Below are 10,340 nucleotides of genomic sequence, written 5' to 3'. Positions count from 1 at the left end.
CCTGAAGTGCGCAACCCACTCGACACAGGAACGACCACCGCTGAAGCGCCGTCCGCCAACACAAAAAAGCTCCCGAGAGCGCGCTAGACTCGTCACACATGAAGCAGTTTGGTAGGAGCAGAGCGATGTTGTCGCTCGACTCCGAAGCGAAAAGCTGGTATGCTTTGCACCGGCTGCCTTTTTATGCTCACACTGTGATCAGCGGCAGCTGGATGCAATCATCGCAGTGTGCATTGGCTCATTTAGTTTACACTCGAAGTGGATTGGTCTCTCTAAACGAGATCCCAATTCATCGGTCACCAACGTGACTCGGAGTGACCGACTGAAAGGGAACTTACCGTTAACCAATTAACAGGTTTTACCATAGCATTTTTACAGTCTTTTACTGTTAAAATTGACAGTTTTTTTTACAGTGTTGAAATGTACTGTAGTCCTGTGTTGAGTTAAAGTATAAATATGGCAGGTGTGTGGACTACTTTTACGATACATTCATGGTGCTTTTTGTCATATTTAGAGCTTGATCCACATATCTCACTTTATTTCATTGTATAAGACACACCAGCAGGAACATTCTTCAAAATGTCTCTTTCTGTGCTTCACTGTAAAACAAATCATAAGCTTGGAACACTATGAGGGTGAGTATTGCATGAGATATTCCTTCATTAACAGTGAAGGTTGCCAAAAATGATTATTTCACAGCAGTACTGGAACCTGCTCAGATCTTTTGTTTGCCTGTCAAACTAACAAGGCCAATGCTGGCTTTATCTGCGCAGATTGGCTTCAGGACCCTAAAGATATGCCATCTCAGCGGAAAAAAAAAGAAGTTAAAAACTAACCATGCACCATGCAAGCATGCAGCCAGGACATTAAAAACCATGATTTTATCATCGCCGTGGGCAGCAGCAGAGTAGTAAAGTGCTCCATGTGCTGTAAACATAAGCAGTGTGTAAGCATGTCATGCAAAAAAAAGTTTTTAAGGTATGAGCTGTAACAGAAACATTGCGAAGCATGCTGATGATTTTGCACTTAGGAGTAAGACAGGGTTATCAAAATCAGAGCTCCAGGACTGAGATCAGTACCCAATTCCAGTCACCCTGCTAAAAAGACCAGCATGAATTTTCAGTTTTTGGTTTTGGTGCTGGTCTAGCTAGCGGGCCAACAGACAGTAGCCAAGCAGTTCAACAGCAGACTTCACTTTTTAAGTCCACTATTGTTCAGAAGTTTGAGGTCAGGAAGATTTTTTTTAAATGATTTTGAAGCATTTCATGCTCACCAAAGCTGCTGATTTGGTAGCTCAAGAAACATTTCTGATTATTATCAATGTTGAAAACAGTTATGTTGCTTACTATTCTTCTAGAAACGTGATATTGTGATACTGTAACATCACAAATGTCTTTACTGTCACTTTTTATCAATGTAATGTGATCTTTCAGAATAAAAGTATTAATTTATTTTTAAAAACAAACAAAGCAACAAAATCTTTTCCACCCCAACATTTAAACAGTAGTGTAGGCTGACCAAGGAAGAAATGCTGGTTAATCCAATTTAAAGGAAGAGTTCACCCAGAAATTAAAAGTCTGTCACAATTTAACCACTATTGTTCCAAACTTGTAAGACTTTCTTTCTCTCTTCCATAGAACATAAAGGAATAGAACAAAACAATTTGGAAGAATATCATGGCTGCTGAATTCATATGACAGCTTTGTGTCAGGAATAGACCAAAATGTAAGCCTTTATTTACCTTTTCCTCACACAAAACTACTGTATGGCTTCAGAAGACTTTAAATATAGGGCACTTTATAGTGCTGTTTTGTTATTTTGGAGTTTGAATATAGTAAATATGTAATATAGAGTAAATATGACATAATTTTCCTTTTTAGGTGGACTATTTCTTTCAGCAGCACACATTTTGCTCTTTCTTTTCAGCAGGGCACTAACCTGCATCTGCGTTTTAGAAGACATATAAATCTAAAAACAGAGTGGATGAAGCCAGAGGGTAGGTCTGTTCTGAAGACATGAAGAGAGGTTAGTTAGAGTGAGAACTGACCTAGCTGTGTGTGAGCCATGAGGTCGGCCAGTACGGTTGCGGCTGAAGCAGAGGTGGCATTTGTGGCATGGTGGGGTCTTCCTCCAGGGTGGGAGGAGGTGGAGGATGCGGACGATGAGGTGGAGGAGCCCTGGATGACTCTGTTAAACCAGTGCTCTACACTGGGATGCGCCTGGTATGGAGACGAGGAGGCGATCCGGCCCTGCCGGCGCAGCGAGCCCTCGTCTTCTGATGCAGAGGAGGTGTCTGGGAAGTCAAGAACAAGAGGACTAATGGTTAGGTGGAGCAGTTTTACTTCAAAATCAGCACTCTGTCATTAAAACAAAATTTCAAAAGTGTATGTGTCATGTTTTATGTGATTAGTGAAAGATAAATTTTATAAAACAGTGATTTGTTACCCTGGAGCACCAAAACCAGTCTTAAGTCGCTGGGGTATATTTGTAGCAATAGCCAAAAATACATTGTATGGATCAAAATTATTGATTTTTTTTTATGCCAAAAATCATTAGGATATTAAGTAAAGATCATGTTCCATGAAGATATTTTATACATTTCCTACTGTAAATATATTAAAACTTAATTTTTGATTAGTAATATGCATTGCTAAGAACTTAATTTGGATAACTTTAAAGGCGATTTTCTCAATATTTTGAGAAATATTTTGCACCCTCAGATTCCAGATTTTCAAATAGTTGTATCTCGGCCAAATATTCAGCTTTCAGATGATGTATAAATCTTGGTATAAATCTGGTTTTGTGGTCCAGGGTCACATTTATGAAACTGTGAAAGTATTTGAAATTAAAGTGGATAAAATTAACTTAAAAAAGGTAATTAGTCTTATTTTTTTAAACAATTAATTATCTAATGAAGCCATGTATGTAGTTGTTAGGATGTTCTGGGTGGTCACTTACTAGCCCAGGTCAAATTGTCATTTTGGTCTATACTTTAATGCAAGTTTACAATAACTTACATGTGAAATTGTAAGTCTGATCATCTGGAAAATAATATCACACTTCTGTTTTGAGGTTTCATAGTCTTAACAACTGTATTTTGTTTGTGTTGAGTCATGCTGAATATATGATAGATTATCAGTTTCAAGATTAGGGGTCCACAAAAAAAAATTAAATAAAATTGGATGCCACAGCTAAACTGGAGGAAACTAGTTAACTCAAACTGTTAAATTCTGTAATTAAGATAATCTGAAATTAAATAAAATGTAAATATTAGATGAAAACTAACTGAAATAAATGTTAAAAAAAATGTTTAAATGAAGTATAAGTACAAAAAACATTAATTCAAAATATTAATGAAGACTTTAGTATATAAATAACAGTAAAATAACACTGGAGGTAACTGGTATCTATTCAAAGAGTTTCCATGGTAATGACTGTATTATATTTGTTATAAACAACAGAGATCAACATTCAGCAGCTCTTGAAAACACAAGAAAATACTGCTCTGCTAAAACTCTCAATTTCTTTTAAAGTTGGTTTTGAATCTAGATTATGCAGATCTTTGAACCTCACATTATAACCAATATGGAAATATGAAAAAAGGCATTACATGGAGACTGACTTAGTTGGATAACATGTCAGAGTCTGATTATCACTTCAGAGCCTTAAGACCTCAAACAATCAATGCATTACATAACTCTAGTTATTACCCTTCATCTAACACATCTGAAAATCTGCCTTTCTTCACCCCACACTCTCGGAAATTAAGGTATGAAACTAACATCGTATACAATGGACTCCTGAATCACACTTAAAAATGTCTGAATGTCACTTCATTAAACACAAAATGGCAAGTGTCATCGGCACTCAAAGTTAGGATGAATTTTTTGCTCAGTATCTTTGAGTTAGCTAGTGTTTTGGTGATTTTTAGTGGATGCATGAAGTCAAGTTCTCCTCAAGTAAACACATCAACATGATCCACTAAAATGTCATAACCAATGTCACATTAATTTCCATCCATCATCATTTTGAACAGTATATTTATTGTTTTATCATTTCAGAGCTAAAGATTTTCTTTTTTTTATTTTTATACTTTTTGGGAACCACTGTACTGTAAAATGTCTTTATGAAAAAATAAAAGCTATTCAAAGCTTCCATCATAAATGTCAGAAGGACTAATATATGATCATCGTGGAAGAGAAAGCAAAAAGCGTTTGTTCTCAGTCCAGACTAAAATATCACTTTGATGAGAACTGCCGGCAGGTTAAGCTGGAAAATACATCTGATGTAATGCTCATGTGGTCAGAAACGAAGCATGTGAGGCCTGCCGTTATGGTAACACACACCATTTTCCAAATTATAAATACATTATAAACATAATGCCATAGAAAATAACAGATGTCCGCCAATTAATGAATAAAATATGTCATATAGCTAAACCATCTGTTTAGCATAAGGCATCTTCTGCTGGGATTTAAAAAGTGTAACAACAGTGAGAATTCATGATCAATTAACTCCATCAGAAAAGTAAACTCTAATGATCATTAGGATATTACCACTAATGAGCTGGTGTTTTTTATAGTTAATTAATTAATTTATTTATTTTTTGTCCACCAGGCCAAAAGTCTTACTGTCAACAAATCACACACTTTAAGGTGCCAATCATGTTTGTAACAAAAACATGAGTTACATAATGAAGTTTAATACGCATGTAATACTTTTTCTTTTAAACAACATCTCTCAAAATTGCACAACCCATTTCAGCACTTACTTTTTCGATATTTATTGTATTTTTCATCATCAAACAGCTTAAACACACAGAATTTAACAGAGAAAAGAAGGGACAAAAGGAAAGCGTAAAAGACAAAGGAGAGCGAGATTGACTGACAAGAAGCCTGTAGGTGGTAGCAGATTCACTTAGCATTAATTATGCAATTACAGGGAGCAGTTACTATGGAGTGTGTCCAGCAAATTAGGAGACAGACACTAAGCAAAAAACAGTCATGCATTAAATGTGAAAGGCATTAGTCTAATGTATCTCTTCAAAACAGCATTCTTATGAAAATAATAATCTACTTACACTGAAGGGTGCCAGATGCCTGTTATTATTAGTTCAAAACAGTCCTGAACCCTCAACGAACCCCGAATTACAAATTAAACTGAAGCTTAGCATTTGTTTGAGTAGAAACTTTTAGAAATTGTATAAATTTTGAAACTAAAATGACTAATGAGGATGCTAATTTAGAGAACAAGGTGGACCAAGACCAATATTCAATAATATAAATATCAATATATACAAAATGTACTCAAAATTCCGTAAAATACACAAACGTACAAACAAAAATATAAATATATATTTTTAATGAAATGAATATATTTATTCAGCAAGGATGCATTAAATTGATCAAGTGATCAAGTAAACACTTTAAAAAAAAAAGTTACAACAGATTTCTAGTTTAAGTAAATGCTTTTGAAATTTTTCATCATAAAATCCTGGAAATAATGTTTCCACAAAAACATGCACAGCACAGCTGTTTTCAGCATTGATAATAATAGCAAGAAATGTTTCTTGTACAGCAAATCAGTATATTATAATGATTTCTGAAGGATCATGTGGCACTGAAAACGGGAATAATGAAGCTTTGCAACACAGAAATCAATAACATATGAAAATATATTAAAATAGAACAGTTACTATAAAATTTCACAATATTGTTTTTATTTTATTTTTTAAATCAAACTATTACCATTATTCACTATATCACTATTATTGTTCAGATTTAGGAATTTTTGTTTAGATGTGATCCGAATTGCTCTTAAAATTTCTGCATTTCTAATAATTTATAAGCAGCTAGCAAAAAAAAACTAGGCTCATTATTGTGAGAACTATTGTAATTCTATTCCCACTTCATGTCCTCAGGCACTCCGAGAGTAACCTTGACACAGATGCAGAAAGAGCAAGATAGAAAGTGAGAGGCAGAGACAATAGGCATGAAATAGAGTCATGGGAGAAGAGAAGTGATTTGAGAGAGAAATTGAGAATGACGACGAGAAGAAAGAATGAGGCAGAAATGAACTGGAATGAGTAGGTGTGTCAAGAGAAGACAGAACGAAGACTTAAGACTTTAACAGCTGCTGTACTGAAAACCTGACCTTTAAAACAGAAATAATTCTTCTAAAACTTCTCTATCAGTCACTCCACCAGAATAGAGTCTGAGGTCACATCCAGAGGACAAACAGCACAGCTTCACAGGACTCAACAGATCAGGAGCTAACAGGATAATGAATACACAACCGCACAAGATGAGAGACAACATCAAAAATGGCCAAGAAAGTGGGTCAGACAGCATTTTCCAAGCTGTTCAGATCCAGACAGAAGTTAAATCGAATCAGTCACACTGTAATAAAGCTGCTCTGTTGCTATAGAATATAGAGGTTTGCTAGGTTTGATGTCAGTGATACCAAACTCCATTGGTTCTCGCATGTCACATGACTGATCGCAAGAGGAAATGTTTGATTATATGGAGATGAAAATAAGATTTGTGAAGAGTAGGATTGAAGGGTAAGATTTCTTAGCATTTATAGCAATTTATAGCAATTAATGGCTTAAAATTAGATTTGTTCGTCACACAATGCTATTTAGAAGACTTATATAAGGCACAAGACATTTAAGTCTGTCATCAATAAAGTAAATAATGGCTTATTTTTTACCCTTTTGGGTCAAGAATGAGGCGAGAGGTTATGGGGCATAGGGTAAGAGGGGTATCTGACAGGCCAGATGGGTTATCAGATCATCTCCATCGGGGCAAGCAGACAGCTTAGCCACTTTATGTGTGTGTGTGCATTACTGCGTCCAGGGCACAAAAGAATTAGCGGACCATCACCAATTCCCACAGGGGGCGACCCTGAATGGGCCCGTTATGCTGATCTGACCCCACCCTTGAACCTTTAATCCCGCTGACCTTTCACTGACTTCATCATTCTAACCAAAGAAGGACAGAAGAGTGTTTAAGGACACCAAGACACAGAAACTCGTTAATGCTAAACATACAGGGAGAGACAAAAACGTAATCCAAATTGACGGACAAAGCAAAGACGCTACACAAATATGAGGAGACGAGCTTCTCTGACCACAGGTTGTAATAATGTGTAATCATAAAGAAGTCAAGGCCAAATATAGTCTTATTGTCTTAATAACACCAACACAGATACAGCACTAAATAACCAATAGGTATGAACATTTGCTGATTGGTTCTTCCAAGCCCACAACTCAGCCAATCAATCTCTCTTTCGTATATATGCAAACATATTTATTTCTGTCCTATTTTCTTTAGCCCTCCTCCTCCCCAGCACCACATGTCCAGATCTACTACAGGGTTCTTTCCACTTCACCTTGCAGGAGCAGCATGTATCCTAATACCTGTAAATCTGAATATGTTTCAGCAGAAGGCTTCGCTCATGCCAGCAGCACCAATGTAGCAGACCTAAATTGATAAAACTGTACATTTTAATCCATTTTGGATTAGTTAAAGTTTGTGTGTTAACTAAATGTGATAACTAAATATGCAGCCAGTGGGTCAATAAAGCTGGAACTTATCTCCATATACAGGCGTGTGGGAAGGTGGTCTGGGAACTGAGTGGTCAGGAGCCATTCTCTTTGTGTAAATAATGAGCCTATTATTCAGAAAACTATGCATTGTTCTCTCAAGGCTCAGAAGATCAAAACATCTTGATACTATCAAGGACTGAAATGCACATTGTCAACTGCTGTCAGCTGAAAAATTTAAATATAAAGTAAAAAAACGCTTCCGAAATATTTTCTGCTATAGCCTTCATAGAAAGTGCTCCCATAAAATTGTAAATAATCCTTCCACTCCTAGCTCTGTTTGTGTCTGTGGTGTGTGTGTGTGTGTGTGTGTGTGTGTGTGTGTGTTTACCTGGGGGAGTGCACGCTTCAACTGAAGACTGCACTAGAACAGAGCGTCTCTTAGAGGGCATTGGCATCTTTCTCTCTTTATACTTTGCCAAGGCTGCTTGTACTGCTTCTGTATGAAGGTCTGTGAGGACAGAGATAGTTCAGTTCACACGTTGGCATATTCTTTTAGAAATATATTATTTTCATATATTAAATGCAAGGGGATGTGTTGCCAGCACCACTAAACTGGTATCTGTGCCTCATGATTACAGAGTTTAGCAGAGAAATGTTCCTACCTGATCTGAAGCGCTCATCCCTTGAGTTTGCCACCCGGGGCTTGTTCTGTTTGGAGCCTGGAGGGGCCACCTGTGACGACGTTTGGATCCTATGTTCTATCTGCAGAGACGGATCTACACCTGCACACAAAACAAACCAGAATATTATCATCTGACAGACAAATGCATTACTTCAATTTCCATGCTTTACATTTGACCAATTAGCAAGCTAACTGCAGTGTAAAACAAATGCAGAAAGGGCAGTTATAACAAATGGACTAAAGCACTCAGCATGGGGCCGCTGCGCACGGAAGAAATTACAGTACATTAAGAATTTACAAAACCAACATTACAGAATAAAGGTCACTAAACTTTGCAGTAAAACTCCTATTGGGCCCACAGACATATAGACATAAGTAAATATTCTTACAGTGAGAAATTTACTTTAATAATCCACTGAAGTGACACTATTCAATTTCAACACTATCCTCGCATTTAGATTGCAACATAAATCTTCTTGTGACTTCAGACTTCTCTGCTGTCTGGGTAATACAACACCTTGAGATCAATGGGCCCTTTACACCACATCTGAGCTCCAAATAGAGTTCTCATGGTGATCCAGTGCTGATGCAGAGAGTGTAACATTCACAATATTTCATCAAACTTGACAGACATGGGCTGAAGAGACACACAAATCTTACATCAACCCACAGGAGCAAAGTTTGCTCTGCTGTGACAGCTGCAGGCGGTATGAGTAATTTACGAAACAAGTTTCAGCTGGGGCTGTGGGACTACGTTCGCCATTGAGAACTTCTCACCAATATGAATTACTTCAAACTGGCAAAATAAATAATTATAGATGGTCCAAAAGATGCTGTATGGAGACAGATTTTGAACCAATCACATTTAGCTGTGGGCGGAGCTAAGCAGTGCAATCAATGCCTCAAAAATAAAAAGTAGGAAACTAACAAATTTGTTGCAGTCACAGCCTGTTTAGACTCAAAAACTTTAGGTGAAATAAACTGCTTATTTTATTTGCTTCTATTAGTTAAAAGATACTGTAATAACAGACTGAAAATTAGCAGGTAGTGTAGGCAATTTCGGAGAGGCTAGAAATAGCAAGTTAGCTTTGAAAGCATAAGATCCCACCCTCCCTGCAAATCACTCTCCAAAGTCACACCTCCTCCAAAACACATGAACGCGCACAGGCAGACCAGAGACTAACCAGTGACTAAGCGATGAGAGATGGTGTTGGTGGAGGGTTGAATGCAACGCTGTCAGATTACCTTATGTCTCATTCACCGGAGAGAAAACATTACAGTACAAAGCGCATAATATTACAATAATAATGCCTTCCATTCTCGCTCGGTCTGCAATAGTGTAATAGAACGCGCTGATGACGTATCATGTCTGTGCAAACAGGGTGTGCAGGGGAATGCAAATACATTTACATTTACATGAATCATTTAGCAGACGTAGGGATGTAACGATTCACTCAACTCACGATTCGATTCAATTCACGATTTTGATTTCATGATTCGATTCACGCTTTTTTTTTTACAAAATGAGATTTAAGACAAATTATAAATTAAAAGTGTCCTTTTATTATTGCTTGGACAAAATACTGTACGTTTCTTTGTGAAATTGAAATATAACACTATAATAATATACTAATATAGCACTTTTAAATTATTGCTCTTTTGTTGGTTTTGATTGGTTTTGATTGCTTTTATTGTCCTCATTTGTTAGTCGCTTTGGATAAAAGCATTTGCTAAATAACAAAATTTAAATATAATGTAAATAAGTAATAAAATCAAATAAATAAGTAACACAAATAAAATAAATCTCTTCATATAAACAAACTAAGGCTTTGTCTGTGCTCTTTCCATTTTAAATTAGAGGCAACCACTGCATTTTAATCATGATCCAAACAAAGATGCTGCATACATGCAACGTGAGCAGTTTTTAATCTACACTGAACACAATTATAAACGCAACACTTTTGTTTTTGCCCCCATTTTTCATGAGCTGAACTCAAAGATCTAAGACTTTTTCTATGTACACAAAAGGCCTATTTCTCTCAAATATTGTTCACAAATCTGTCTAAATCTGTGTTAGTGAGCACTTCTCCTTTGCCGAGATAATCCATC

At 36.5% G+C, this 10,340-nt stretch overlaps 1 pseudogene; it reads right to left on the bottom strand.

Moving 5' to 3' along the window:
* The window catches only part of LOC107689506 (disco-interacting protein 2 homolog A-like), a 143,471-nt pseudogene that overhangs the window by 39,072 nt on the left and 94,059 nt on the right, over positions 1-10,340 (bottom strand).

Source organism: Sinocyclocheilus anshuiensis, unplaced genomic scaffold (assembly GCF_001515605.1).
Source record: "Sinocyclocheilus anshuiensis isolate Anshui unplaced genomic scaffold, SAMN03320099.WGS_v1.1 scaffold1199, whole genome shotgun sequence".
Classification (NCBI taxonomy): Eukaryota; Metazoa; Chordata; class Actinopteri; order Cypriniformes; family Cyprinidae; genus Sinocyclocheilus; species Sinocyclocheilus anshuiensis.
This window is presented reverse-complemented; position numbering and strand designations above follow the sequence as displayed.